Raw genomic sequence first — 15,679 nt, 5'->3', positions numbered from 1 at the left:
CTGTTTTTGGATCCATGTGGTAAAACATTAAATGCATTGCAACGCACCGTTTTCAATGCATCATAAAGTACATCCAGATGGTACATAGCAGGGTTAGATTCAAGGTATAACCCCAACAGTATTAGAACTTATCCTTTTGCCTTCGGAAAGAAAACAGTGTTATCTATCTTTTCCTTGAAGTATTACAATTAGCTGTAAGGGAAATCTACCTGTGTTGTGAGACTATTACCCTTAGACAGATGTCCTCTCATCCCAATCAAATTTACCAACTCTTCCTTGACCTCCATGGAGCATCTGATATCCTGAGGGACTCTGACAAACTTGCGTTTATAAAGATTTGTCCTGGAATTCATCCCTGCTAGTGTTCTATCAGAAAGCTGCTCCATTGGTATTCGGATGGACAAGAAAGTGATGGGTCCACACTATGTTTCTTCACAGCTACATTTTCTTGAATCATTCATCCCTCAGTGGAAAAATCCCCCAATAATATAGGGGAAAGAAAAGGTACAGTACTGTGTTGAAGTATATACAGATATATATACTAAAGCTTTTGCACAGTACTGCATATTGGCTAAATAGAAAGGTGGTTGGGAAACAGAAATAAGAATACATTGCTTTGTATTAGCTCAATCGTAAGAAGTGTTATTCATAACATTTTAATGTACAAAAGTCAGAGGCACCCTAGCTATATATGTGCAGAAGACTTTTACACAATACTGCAGCTGAAACAAGCAATCTGCTCAACTAGTCAAGAAACATCAGTGCGAGGAAAGAAACTGTTGGCATTTCAAGTTGGAACCCCGCATCAGGACTAATCAGTTCCTTTCCTCCTATAGATGCTGCTTGACCAGCTGAGTTATTTATTTTATTTATTGAAATACAGCATGAAATTGGTCCTTAGGGCCACAGTCCCCCAATTTAATCTTACCCTAATTACGGGACAGTGGAAAGGAATCTAAGGAGGACCATAAATATGATCTTGTTTTTACCTATTGAGTCTCCAAGAGGACCACAACCTCGTCGCAGGGTTTAGAGGTTTGCGTGCCTCAATGACCCAGAGAGCTATGCTGGCTGGAGTCAGGGCTTTATGCTTTGACTCTTGGTAGGGTCACCCATGCCAGACAGGTCAAAGGGTAAAGGACAAACTCAGAGTGGTCCACCTGTCTTCCAGTTTCAGGGGTTCAGCTGTGGACAAAAACTGGTAAAACAAAATGGTTACGGAAACAGCAATGAAGAATCGGTCTACATCTGTGTGTGACGGTATTCCCGAGTCTCCATCGGGGACTTGCATGCCTAACAGTCGGGAAAATTGAAAGTAATCTCCTGGCATGATGAAGGAAGCCCTGAACTCCACCATCAATAGAGGATTTTCACTGCTGCTCTTAAATCCTAATTGTGTAATGGGCCGTAAGTAAGTTTACCAATTAAAATAATTTTGGATCAACACATCTCATTCCAAGTAACAAATAGCCACAATCAACAAGTATGTCAAGCTAAGAAGTGCTAAGTAAGAGCTTCATTGGCTTTTAATTTATTTTGTTTTTATTTAGGAAGCTTATAGATTGTCTTCGAAAAGGATACAAAGATTCTGCTGATAAATAAAAATTAAAAATCAGTCCTGCATCAACTGCAGATGCTGAAAGTCTGAAATAAAAGCAAAACATGCTGGAAACATTCAAATGGTCAGACAGTATCACTGGGGAAAGAAACAGAGTTAATAATCCAGGTTGAAGAGCTTTAAAGAGAAAAACAGGTTAACGTATTTTGTATTTTGGGGACACTGATTTGTATTCTCTCTTTCTCAGTTGTGACAAAGAATATTTATGATTCAAACACCCTGGAGTATGGCAGTGTGAAACTATGTCTCTACTAAAGGAGGTCTAAGGCGCTCCTTCCCTCCGCTAGTCTGCAGGTCACCCTTGGGCAAGTTGTAGCACCTGCTGAGCCCCCCATCAGAACCATGGGAGCAAGTGGTGGATGGTTGTATGGATAGTTGGTGCATATCACAAGTCCTGGTTATGTGACCACTGACCCAAGGCAGACAATCTCTGAAGAGTATTGATAATGGCTTGTGGTCACCCATCTTGTAAAGACACTGCCCAGAAGAAGGCAATGGCAAACCACTTCTCAAGAAACATTTGGCAAGAACAATCATGATCATGGAGAGACCATGATATGACATGGCAAATAATGCATGAAGGAACAAAACAGCCCGGACTTCCTCTTTGAGTTCTGAGGTATAATTCAGCCAAGACTGTTTGGATTGATAATACTTTAGACACAAGAGATTCTATAGATGCTAGAAATGCAAATTAACACACACAAATGCTGGTGAACTCAGCAGGTCAGGCAGCATGCATAGAAACGTACAGACAGTTAACGTTTCGGGCTGAGACCTTTCTTCAGGACTTCTCTGTGACTTGTAAAATTGGGAAAACATCTTTCCTCTTCTGATTTTTTTTTAGGTTTGAGAGCTTTTGAAAAGTTAGGGACACAGTCAATAATGTGAAATTATCTTCACTAAGGGGGCATTAACTCCGGAACTCCTTGAACAAGTTCATGCAACAGGTTTTTTCTCGGACTCAGTTTCTTAAATACTTTCACTGTTGCCCACGATAGATGACCTCAGCAGATTCTATTTCTTTTCTATCAGCTGGAAATTTATCAGAAGAAATTGAGGTTTATTTTAGAGTAAAGTGAAGGTAATTTATTGGGAAAAAAATGTATGAGAAGTTCGCCATAAACACGCACTGTCAGTTCTCTGCAGGTCAGCTTTGGTTATAGAAATAGCATTCAATAAGGAGGACTTCTTCACCTCACGAGTTGATCAGCAGATGGCAGGCTACCACCGCTCTCAGCAATGCAACATTTACTGCTTGACTTCTGCAGACCTAGTATGGGCAAGTTTTGTTGAGTTTATATCAGTGCCTGTATTTACCTTTTTCAGAATTTCCTTCAGATGGCTATTTCCTGGAGGCCTGCACCAACTCTCGGGCAGTGTAATCTTTGGAGCAGGAATTCTGTAGCGCAGACATCTGTAGCCGAAGTCAGGAGCTTTATGCATCGCCCATTTCTGAGGAATTACTGTATTTAGATTGTTAATATTATATATCAACATTCTTCAATGACACAGGAAACTGCATCATTTCAATCTTGTTAAATGATCTTTCTCGGCTAAGTTCAGGGAAGATGTTTAAACTACTCCCCAATCTTATTAGATCCAATTTATCCAGGATTTTCCAGTTTAAGGTTTGATAAATATTTTTTTACAAATGCTTTCTCATACCTTATTGGATTTATCTTATTCCCATCTGCTTTACACAAAACAAGAAAGGAATGTATTGGATTTTAATTTTCCAAAACTTGCTTGGTTTATTCTGCCTGAGGTCCCTAAATATTTCCTCTGCTGCCCATTGTCATGCCTGCCAGATTTCCCCAGTTATTTCCTGCCTTTGTCACACGATTGATGCAAACCCATTCTTCTGGGCTTTCTCAAAGAGAACTTCCAGTGGTAAAATTGCAAACAGTATTTAAGAAATTGTTGAATGCCCGCATGTGTTATAGGCATAAAATGAAAATGAAAATCAATCAGGTTCTATAACTGGAAGGCAATCTGTTTCACAGCCAACCAAGTGAAGATGAAAACGGCCCTTCTTGTGTTCCAATTAATCTGGATATTAATGGTCCATTTCCCCAAATTAATCCCTGACTCACTTGTGCTCAGTAACCAGGACTTTTGGTTATATAGTTCTTGATACAGAGTGTGCCATGACATCAGTAAAGCAAGTGTTTGTTTTAAAGTTAAATAATATTTCATATATAAACCCTTAACAGGGAACGAGGCAGAGGAATGTGAAACAAAGAATACTTTAACAAAATATTTTCTAAATGCAATGAGGAAAACGGCTTCGCTCTGTAATCCAAAATGCAGCAAAACACGTATTTGAAAATGTCCCCCTAAAACATGGAAGGGAGAATGTGAGTTAGGAGTGATGGGAAAGTAATGAACAGACTCGTCCAGATATTAATTAAGGAAAGATTGTAGAGTTATTCCTCTAAGAGATCCACAATCTTGCTGTTGTTTGGCAGTTTGCATGTCTCAATGACCCAGTCAGGGCTTTATGCATTGGCTGTTGGTATAGTCACCCAGGCCAAACAGGTCAAAGGGTAAAGGACAGACTAAGCATGGTCCACCAGTCCTCCAGATTTGAGGTTCAGCTCAGGACTAACAACCCTGACTGGTAAAACAAAACAGTTACTGAAACAGCAGTGAAGAATCCTTCTATAACTGTGTGTGACAGTATGGAGGACCTTCCTTGCTGCCCTAAACACCAGCAGTGTTAAGGACATTAAGTAGTGTTAGTTGTGGGGTGCCAAAGAGGAAAGAAACTTGGGGAGGGTAGGATAATTTTCTAAGCAAAGAAATGTTGATTTATTTTTGGGGATATGGGGGGAGGAGGAATAATAAACTTTCTCAAAGAACAGGGAGGAGATTCAGTGAGATTAGGCCAATGTGTAAATGTCAGAGGAAGGGCAGAGATATATACTAAAGTAGATCAGGTGAAATATTGGATGAAGTCACTGAGGAAGTGTATAAAGAAAATGCCAGAAGTACAATCAGCACAACAGAGTGCTCAGAAAAAAAGACAGTCTAGGTATATTTGTCATTATGAGGAACTTGGTGTGTTTGTTAATGGCTTTGGCCTTGACATTGTAACAAGCTATCAGTCACTCTCAGATCCTCCAGGAAATATTTAAGACCAATTTCCCCCAACAGCAGCAGGTATCGGTACATTGCTGGAGGGAGCTGCCACCCTGTGTACTACTAATGGGTTGTTAACTGCAGTGACTGGGGATTTTGCACAAACAATGAGCGGATGCCAAGGTCACTGCAGAAAACACAGGGTCTGTTTCCTCCTGGTGCCAATCAATAACCTATTTATTTTACACCCGTTCCTATTAGCAACTTGCAAGGCTTCTGAATTGTAGTCAGATAATCTTGTAGGGCTTACTCTGCACAGACATTGCAATAAGTTTTGAAGAATGCAAGATGGAGGGGCGCTGTGGGATGAAGGTCTCCTAGCATTAATTCAGCCTGAGAACACTTGACCGAATGCTCTGAAAAAAAAGATCTGTTAACCCGACGTGTTTTCAGAATGCCGTGGCTTTCAAATATGCATCTCTCTGCATTCAAGTAGCCGGTTTGGTAATGGTGATTTCAGAGAAGAATTTAAGATGTAAATAGAGCAAAAAATATCCAAATAAGCAAGTCTCCAGAAAGACAACACTGCATCAGTTATTTATCCCAGTGGAGCTGAGAAAGCAGTGCTGATTAGCTGTAATAAATGCTTTGGGATCAAAGAAAGCTTTGAGGTAAAAGTCTCAAGTAATGAGAGAGTAATTCTGATCCCCATTCCCCTTCCAACATGGTCTCTTCTTGTGCTGAGATGAGGCCATGCTCATGATGGAGCAGTAACACCTTATATTCTGGCAGGATGGCATGATTATCAGTTTCTCCTTGTGGGAAAAAGTTTACTCCCCTTCCCCCTTCTTCTCTTCTTTTAATCCCCACTCTGACATTTCACCTCTCCTCACCTGCCTGTCAATTCCCTCTGGGTCTCCTCCTCCTTCCTTTTCTCCTCTGGTCCACTCTCCTCTGTTATCAGATACCTTCTTCGCCAGCCCTTTCTCATTCCTACCCACCAAGTTTCACCTATCACCTTCTAGCTATCCTCCTTCCCCTGCTCCCCTCATTTTCATTCTGGCATCTTCCCCCTTCCTTTTCAATCCTGAAGAAGGGTCTCAGCTCAAAACATTATCTGTTTATTCGTTTCCACAGCTGCTGTCTGTCCTGCTGAGTTCCTCCAGCATTTTATTTGCATTGCTGTGGGAAGTAATGCTGGGTACGAAGGCCATTTGAAATCCTGACAGAAAAGAAGGGACGTGATGAAGTGCGTCAGTCCCTGATTGTGTTAGTGATATAGGTGAAGGGTAAAATCCACAGCTGGAAACTTTCCCTCATGAGGGTTCAAGTATCATTGCTTTCTGGCTTAGTCCCCAGCCTAGCCTCTTTTGTGACTGGAACAGGAGGCATGAAGGCTGGTCACCTGCTGGTCACATGTTCCATCAGGAGGCTCCTGTGGTATTCAGCCTGGCCTTCCTACTCTCAGGAAGTTTGTTACCTCAAGAGTGGATGAAATGGGCATGAACGTTCAAACATTATTTGTTGGACAGGGGAAGTACAACCTGTCAACTAATTACAGACTATATTCCTGGCCTCTTCCCACTGACTCATCCCTTATTGGTTCTAAAGCTTCCCTTGATGTCTTCCTAAACTACACTGGCTTCCATCTATTTCTTCCATGTTTCCAAGTTCCTCCAGGGTCAATTGACATTCCCTCTGTTCTCCAACCTCTTCATGCTCTCAGCCCCAGTGCTGCCCTCTCCTGAACTCCAGTGTCTTCTTTCCCCATATAAATTATCTCTAATTTTAATCCTTTATTGGTAATAGGTGTTTTTTTTTATCAACCTTCAACCTGACCATCATCTTTCAGACTTCAGTCAATATATTCCCGATGTCAGATTTATCCTTAATCTTACTGACATCTCTCTGAGCCCAACCAATGAAATTTCGCTGGTCATCCTCTGATTTCCCAGCAACTTCAGATATCTGTTCTGTTATGACCTCGCATGACTTTAATCTCACTAGGTTCCAATTCAATAAGGCTGTTGCAAGAGATTAGACCTTAAGGAAGGGCAGAGCTGATTTGAAACATTGTGAGACTAAAGTAGGACAAGGCCATATGAGAACAGAGATCTGAGTTTGGTGGGAATCTTACTTAATTTCTAAACTCACACTGTTGTCTTATTGAGCAGCTCCAGTGCATCCACCACAGTTGGGACTTCCCGGTGGCCAAAGAATTTAATTCCAATTCCCATTCCCATTCTGATGTGTCAACAGATGGCCTCTTCTTGCACCAAGACGAGGCCACCCTCAGGGTCGAAGAGCAACACTATATATTCTGTCTGGTTAGCCTCCAACCACCTGCACCTCCATTCCCCACTCTGACCTTTTACCTCTTCTAACCTGCTTATTATTTCTCCCTGGGTCCATGCCTCCTCTCCTTTTTCCTCTCCTATCAGACTCCTTCTTCTCCAGCATCTGACCTTTCCAACCCACCTGGTTTCACCTGTCACCATCCAGCTAGCCTACTTCGCCTTCCCTCCCCCATCTTTTTTATTCTGGCATCTTCCCCCTTCCTTCTCAGTCCCGAAGAAGGTCTCAGTCCGAAACCGAGACTGTTTATTCACTTACAGAGATGCTGCCCGACCTGCTGAGTTCCTCCAACATTTTGTGTGTGTTGCTTTGGATTTCCAGCATCTGTAGACTTTCTTGCATTTATGATTACCCTTGTTAATGTAAACATAACCATCTTTCCCAATATGTAAGTGAATCCTTCTCTTTGTTTTGCTGTGACTAAGGCATTGATTTCAAAATCAGCGGTCTGGTCCTGCTATTAAGTTGAGACAAACGTAATAGAATCCTGTACTTAGTGGAATAATGAGAAAAAAAATTGACACTACATTCCCGCTCCCTCCTCACCTCCCCATTAACATGCTGGCTGTCATACACTTGGACATATTAAATTCTCTGGGGATGTCTTATGATCGGTACTTTTTATATTATAGAGGCTCATTCATCTGGTCACACTGTCCTCCCGGGTGCATTGTATTGACTACAATTAATATATCGTCAAACACAATGTAAGATTAAAATGTACTGTATCAGCCAGTATTATTGCTATTAAACCACCTGCTGTGGCATTTACAGAAAGCTGCCAGTGAGGGTTTTAAATCAGAGGAGAGCCAACCTGATATTCTCTCCACTTAAATTAATTTTCATAACTCTGTGGAGATCTGAAGCTCAATGTGGAGCATCTCCATTTGATATAACTTGCTCTCTCCTTGGCATTATAGACCTGGAAAGAAAAGAGCCATCCGGCTTGGTCATTGGGTGTGAGTCTCTGACGTTGAAAGACCTGAAACACCCGATGACCCCGGGTTACATCACTGATGATGTGTCCCAGCACACCCTAGGATGTATCTCACCACCCAGCTATTAGAATAGGAAACTTGGCTCCAGTCCACTTTATGTCTTTAAACCCTTGTGATGGTCCTTCATGGTTGGGTGCAGAAAGATGGAAACAAGAGTCCTGATGAAGCCACACCACACCCTTCCACGAAAAGTCACTCATCGTATTGCCAAAGTGTTGTTTACACAAATACAGGGAAAATGGCAACTTGCCAATTTCTCCTGCCGAACAGTTTTTGTTCACTAAGAATGACCACCTGTGCATAATCTATTGAAGGCTGGGAAGGAGATGGGTACCATTGAAATTTTGAAGCACTTTTAGGGGGATTGACACTGCTGGTGACCTTGTGTGTACCTTCTTTGCTTTAGGCACTGTGTGTTCCTTAAGTAGTCACGATGCAAAGCACAGAGGTTAAGCTAATGAGAAGGAGAGTGGTGACATACTGCCATATGTATTTAATGGCTTGGGATCTCTCTTGCAGCTTACAATCTGCCTGGATCTACATGTAGTCATCAATCAGATGATTATCACAGCATCCCTTTATGAGCATGATTGAAATTTAAATTAAAATTTGTGCTTTGTGATCTCTCAGAGGATCTTTCTTTCTTTGCACACTTTGCTGAGTACTTTGTGTTTTGTTGCTTGACGTGGAGATGAGTGGTTGTGAAAAGCCATCTGGGGCATTGACACAATCTGAACCACAAGGTGATGCATTTGCTTTAGACTTGAGAAACCTCACTATGACCCCCGAAGGACTAGGAGTGGGCAGTGGGTGTGTTAGTAGTGTGCATATTACCCACGTTGGGAACAACTGACAAAGTGAGTAAGATACCACAACCACTGCCTGCATTTTTTCAGAGGCTCTCTACAACACTCTGCAAAAGTCTTAGGCACATAAATATATAGGAAGGGTGCCTAAGGCAAGGGTGGGACACACAGGAGGACTGCGGGACCGGTGGCAGAGAAAGAGAGCTGGGCGGGGGGGAGGGGGAGGTGGTATGACACACCCAGCCCTGAGACACCGAGCAACTGACTTATTGATCATTATAGAATGTCTGTCTGGTGGTTCCCACTCCGTTTCCCTCCCCTCCCTTTTTTCCAACAATGATTCCCCTCCCCCTTCCTGCTCGCAATCCACAAATCCATATCAGAGTCAGTTTTAGCATCATCCTGATATGTTATGAAATTGTTTAGTGCAATGCTTAAAAAACTATAGTACTGTGCAAAAGTCTTAGGCACCCTAGCTATATATATATGGGCGAGACTTTTGCACAGTACTGTAGGTGCTGTGTAGTGAACAGTTACATCATATTAAATCATACCTCTTACATCATTTGTGAATCATACTGATCTCTGATCAGAGCAAGGAACACCCTGTGATAAATCTCTAAGGAACTAAAATAACTAAAGTGCTCGAGCTTTTTTTGTTCTAATTATGTTCCTTCTTGTTAAAAATGTGTATAACTTATGTTTTTTGTATGAACGTCGTCTCTATGATGCTATGTGTCTGCGACACATTTTATATTACATCTTTACATATATGTACATACACTGGAGCATATAACAAAAAGCTTTAAGACTTTAAAACTGCTGTGCTGTTGTCTCTCTTTGAATCTGGCTTTGACCAGTTGCCATCTTTAGCACACATTTTTCCTGTCACTTGCCCATCCACCTCTGGCCGCTGAGCTCTAAGCAGCTGTATGTGATCTTCCAGACTGCTTCGGAGATTTGAGGAATGATCTGCGGGCTGCTCACGGCTTCACAGAGAACAGCATTCATTCAAGGCATCTGGGGTCATTTTATTACAAGTGAAATTTAAGCATCTCCTGCTTGATTTTTTCAGACCTTGGTAAAAAAAAGGAAAATCAATTCATTGAACTCAACAAAAGCAATCGTAACAGAGATGCTAACTAAGAAGCCTTGGCACTGAAAGACCTTCAGGGTGAAATCTGGAATCAGATTGGATACATTTAAAATTAGATTTAGAAGTTTTACTCAATTAGGTTTTAGTCTGCTGAGGTTCTAAATATTAACAACAATTTGCATTTTCATGATTCATTGAATGTAAATACATACCCTATGTGCTACAAAGGCCAATGAAAGGTTCATTTGATTTCTCTATCAGTTGGAGTATACTGGCTTTAATCTATCTTACCAAAGTAAAAAGAGGTTCCTATTCTTAATGTGGAACAAAGAGAATTTGCTGAAGATTAAATCACAGAGATGGGCTTTGAGAGATTTTAAGAAAGATAGGAGAAATGAAGGGTGATGGGATGGAGATACATCTCTACCAAAGGAGGTGCAAGGTGCTGCTTCCTTCTGCCAGACTCTAGGTCACCCTTGGGCAAGGTGTAGCACCTGCTTAGCAGGAGCATGGTGTGGATGGTGGTATGAGCAGCTGGTGAGTGTCACAACTCCTGGTTATGTGACCACTGACGCCAGGTAGGTGATCTCTGAAGAGTATTTATCATGGCTGGGGTCACCCGTCTTGTTGAGACACTGCCCAGAAGAAGGCAATGACAAACCTCTCTTTAAAAAAATTTGCCAAGAGCAATCATGGAAAGCACCCTTGTCATACGATATGGCACATAACACATTGAGACATAAGGGTTAATGAAGTATTTCTAAGAAACGAACCAAAAGAAATGAAGTATCACTGAAATAAGAAAGGCAAAGAAAATCAGAGTGATAGGGAAAAACAGGAAATAAAACAAGACCTGGAGAGAGTCACCAAAGGTATGATAGGAAGAGGCAGTGGATTGGATGGAAATGAGAAGCCAGTGGCAATTATTAAGATCTCTAAGATCATGAGAATGTATTATCATAAATGCAGCAGTGGGTCAGTCTACCCCTCTGACATTTGCTCCACCATCCAACAAGATATTGACTGATCCTTAATCTCAGTATTTCTGCCTGCACTAACCTCGTGGGTAATTGCCAGTCTCCCATACAGCCCTGCCCAGGTTTGCACCCTGGAAACTTTCCAAGGCACAAATCCCTGCTCTCACGAGACTAACGGAGGCCTACATAGAATGCAAATATCTAATCAGCCAATCATGTGGCATCAACTCAATGCATAAAGCAATGCAGACCTGGTCAAGGGGTTCAGTTGTTGTTCAGAACAAACGTTAGAATGGGGAAAAAAAGAAATTTAGGTGTCTCTCACCATGGAATGATTGTTGACGCTTAGACAGGCTGGGTTAGGTATCCGGAAACTGCTGCTCTCCTGGGATTTTCACACACTATAGTCTCTAGAGTTAACAGAGAGTGGTGTGTAAACCTAAAAAAAACATCCAGGAAGCAACAGTTCTGTGGACAAAAACAGCTTGTAAATGAGAGAGGCCAGAGGAGAATGACCAGGCTGGTTCAAGCTGGCAGGAAGGCAACAGTAACTCCAGTAAGTATGTGTCCCAACAGTGGTGGGATGAAGAGCATCTCTGAATGTACAACACATAAATCATGACATAAAAGGACTACAGCAGCAGAAGACACGAACATGCATTCAGGTTGTCACAGAGTGTATTTTAATGCCAAGTGTACAATGGGTAAACCATGTGAGCTTAGAGCCTGGGATGGTAAATAGAATTATGACATTTAAAGAAACTCATTGGAGGGAAGTGCAGAACAATGTCCAGCATGTGGATGTTTCAGATGTTGCAGGGAGAGATATAGAAGAGGTGAGGGGATAAGTGTTGTGATGCTAACTAGGCAAAATGATATGGCTGCACTAACAGAGTATATCATAGAGGATACATCCAGCTAGACATAATGCGTAAATCTCAGGAATAAGACAAGTGCAATCACTGTAATGGGCTCCCTAATAGCCAGCAGAAGCATTTTGGGAATAGTGACTATAATTCTATGAGTCTTAAGATATCTAAAGATAGGATAAGATACTAAAATACTAAAATGGGCAAAGTTTAATTGCCAATCAGGTAGGGTATTAGGTAGGGTCTGAGGGACCTAGATTGGAAGTGGTTGTTTGAAGGCAAATCCACATCTGACAAATGGGAGTCTTTTACAGGACTGGTGATTGGAGTTCAGTGCGAGCATATACCTGTGAGGATGAAAAATAAAGAAGATAGGATTCACAAACTTTGGATGACAAGAGATGCTGTAAGTTTAGTCAAAAGGGAAAAGGAAGCACTTGCAAGACTTAGGAAGCTGAAATCAGACAAGAACTTTGATGAGAAGAAAGGACAAAGGAGAGGATTTACACACGAAATTAGGAGGGCTGAAAGGGGCCATTAATTGTCCTTGACAATCATGTTTTTATATAAATTAAGAATAAGATGGTGGTTAGGCAGAGAATAATTCCATTCAAGGAACCAGAGGAATTGGGTAATGTACTTACTGAGTAATTCACATTGGGAGTTACCAAGAGAATGAGATGGATGATGGTGAGGTTAGGGAGAAACATGTTGATATTAAGAAATAGGAGTGTACAGCATCTTGATAAACATTAAGATCACTGGGGCATGTTGTGATCTGTCCCAGGATACTGAAGGAAGCAAGGTAACAGAAATACTGGGGTTTTGACATAGATCTTTGTATCTTTTTTAGCCACTGGCAAAGTGCCAAAAAACTAGAAAGTAGCCAATGGTGTTCTTCTGTTTAAGAAGGGCAAAGTAGACAAATGGGAAATTATAGTTTGGTGAGCCTTACATAAGTGGTAGGCAAATTATTGAAGAAGTTTCTTAGGAATAAGCGTTACACGTATTTGGAAAATAATGGACTCGCTGGGAATGGACATTATGCCCTTGATCGGGAGAGACCTATCTCACACTTAATTAAATTCTTTGAGGAATGACAAAGATGATTGAAGAGGGGAGGGCAGTGGATGTTATTTAAAGGACTTTAATAAAACATTTGGTATGATAGGCTGTTTCTTTATATGAGTTACATTGGATCCACTGTGAGTTGGTTAATTGGAACTAAAATTGGCTTGGCCTTAGAAGACAGTGAGTTGTGGTGGAAAGCTATTTTTCTTACTGGACATCGGTGATCAGTGATGTTCTGTAGTATTCATGCAGGGAATTAGGTTGTTTCTAATGTTTATTAATGATTTAGATGAAATTGTAAATTTGTGGATGACACACAAATTGGCAGAATTGAGGACAGCATGAAAAGTTAACAAAGTATACCTCAGGATATGGATCAGTTAAATATTTGGGCAGAGATATGGCGGGTGAAGTTTAATCCAGATAGGTGTGACATGATGGATTTTGGGAGGTTTTTTGTAAGAAAAAGCTGTGCAGTAAATGGCTGGACCCTTAGGAGCACTGGTGTATAGAGGGATCTTCAGGTGCAAGCCTGTAGCTCTCATAAAGTAGCAACGCAAATGGGTAGAATGGTAGAAAATGAATATAATGTGTTTGTGTTTATTGGTGGAGAATTGACCATAAGAGTTGGAAAGTCATTCTTCATCTGTATAAAGCTTTGGTTAGGGCACATTTGGAGAATTGTGTGCAGTTCTGTTGGCAACACTATGGGGAGGATATGGAGGTTTGAGAGATGTTCACTGGGATGTCGCCTGGACTGGATGGTAGTCACTCTAAGGAGGTGATGGACAAACTTGGACTGATCTCTGTGGAGTGTCAAAAGCTGAGGGGTGACATAGAAACATAGAAAATAGGTGCAGGAGTAGGCCATTCAGTATGATCATGGCTGATCATCCAACTCAGAACCCTGCACCTGCTTTCTCTCCATGCCCCCTGATCCCTTTAGCCACAAGGGCCATATCTAACTTCCTCTTAAATATAGCCAATGAACCGGCCTCAACTGTTTCCTGTGGCAGAGAATTCCACAGATTCACCACTCTCTGTGTGAAGAAGTTTCTCCTCATCTCAGTCCTAAAAGGCTTCCCCTTTATCCTTAAACTGTGACCCCTCGTTCTGGACTTCATGCCCACTTCCAATGACTGGTGTACAATGACACCCATGTCTCGTTGAGCCTCTTGACCTGATAGAAGTATATAATATTATGAAAGGCATAGATGGAGTAGATAGTGTTTTTCTCAGAATGGAAATGTCATATACAAGAAGGCAGCATTTTATGGTAAGAGAGGGTAAGATTAAAGGAGATGCATGAAGGAAGTTTTTTTTTTACCCAGAGAGTGGTATGTGCTGGGAACTCACTGCCAGGGAAGGTAGATGAGACAAATATAATACCAGTGTCTAACAGGCATTTACTCAGATTCCTGAACAGCCTGGTAGCCAAACATTATAACTCCCATTCCCATTCCTGTTCTGACAATATCAGTCCATGGCCTCCCCTTGTGCTACGATGTGACCACCCTCTGGGTGGAGGAGCAACACATTATATTTTGTCTGGGTAGCCTCCAACCTGATAGCATGAATATTGATTTCCCCTTCCAGTATTTCTCCCTCACCCTCCCCTATTCTATTCTCCACATTGGTCTCTTAAATCTTCTAACTGCCTATCATCTCCCCTTGGGTCCTCTCTTTCTTCTCTTTCTCCTAAGGTTCACTCTCCTCTCCTAACAGCTTCCTTCCTCTCCACCGCTTTACCTGTTCTACCCAGCCACTGAGCACATTTATTTGCAACGCTGTTGCAGAAAAGCAGCATCCATCATCAGGAACCCCCACCACCCAGCAAATGTACTCTTCTCACTGCTGGCAGCAGGATGAAGGTACAGGAGCCTCACGACTCACACCAGCAGCTTCAGGAATAGTTACTACCCCTCAACAATCAGGCTGTTCAACCAAAGGGGATAACTTCAATCAACTTCACTTGCCCCATCATTGAAATGTTTTCATGACCAACGGGCTCACTTTCAAGGACTCTTCATCTCATGTTCTCAATGTTTATTATTTATTTATAATGATTATTTCTTCTTTTCTATCTGCACAGTGTGTTGTTTTCTGCACTGTGGTTGAACACTCTATTGGATGGTCTTTCACTGGTTCTGTGATGGTTATTATATTACAGAGTTATTGAGTATGCTCACAGGAAATGAATCTCAGTGTTCTATATGGTGACATATATGTATCTTAATATAAATTTCCTTTAAACTTTGAAATTCCTTTCGTTTCCTTTCCAGTCCTGAAGAAGGGTCTCGGCCCTAAACATTGACCGCTCATTCATTTCCATAGACTTGCGGAGTTCTTTCAGCATTTGGTGTGTGTTGCAGTGAATAGAGGGATACAGATGATAAGCAGGCAGTCAGGATGAGCTTAGATTGTCATCATAGTCAGCACAGGCATGGTGGGCTGAAAAGACTGTTCCTGAACTGTACTGTTCTCTCTCCAGTGTTCCAAGTCCTATTAATGCTACATGTGTTCTACGTTCTGAAAATACAGTACTTGTGTTCTTTCAGCTGAATAAGAAAATGAATAAAATATTCTGCTCAGGACTATAGGCAATACTTGTTGAATGATGCCCTGCCAGGTACAACATTCTATCTGCTTGTCCAATGTATCAATGTATTCCTCTCACGCACATTCTAATATACATATCTTACATTGGCAGGAAATAGCAAGCATCTGGCCCGCAATGTGGCCACTTTGGTTCAGACTAACTACTGTGGAGAGTGAAATCTCAAGGGCAAGCCGGCCATGGGTGCC

This window comes from Hypanus sabinus, chromosome 13 (assembly GCF_030144855.1).
Source record: "Hypanus sabinus isolate sHypSab1 chromosome 13, sHypSab1.hap1, whole genome shotgun sequence".
NCBI lineage: Eukaryota > Metazoa > Chordata > Chondrichthyes > Myliobatiformes > Dasyatidae > Hypanus > Hypanus sabinus.
The sequence above is the reverse complement of the archived record's forward strand: the minus strand, read 5'-3'. Positions refer to the sequence as shown.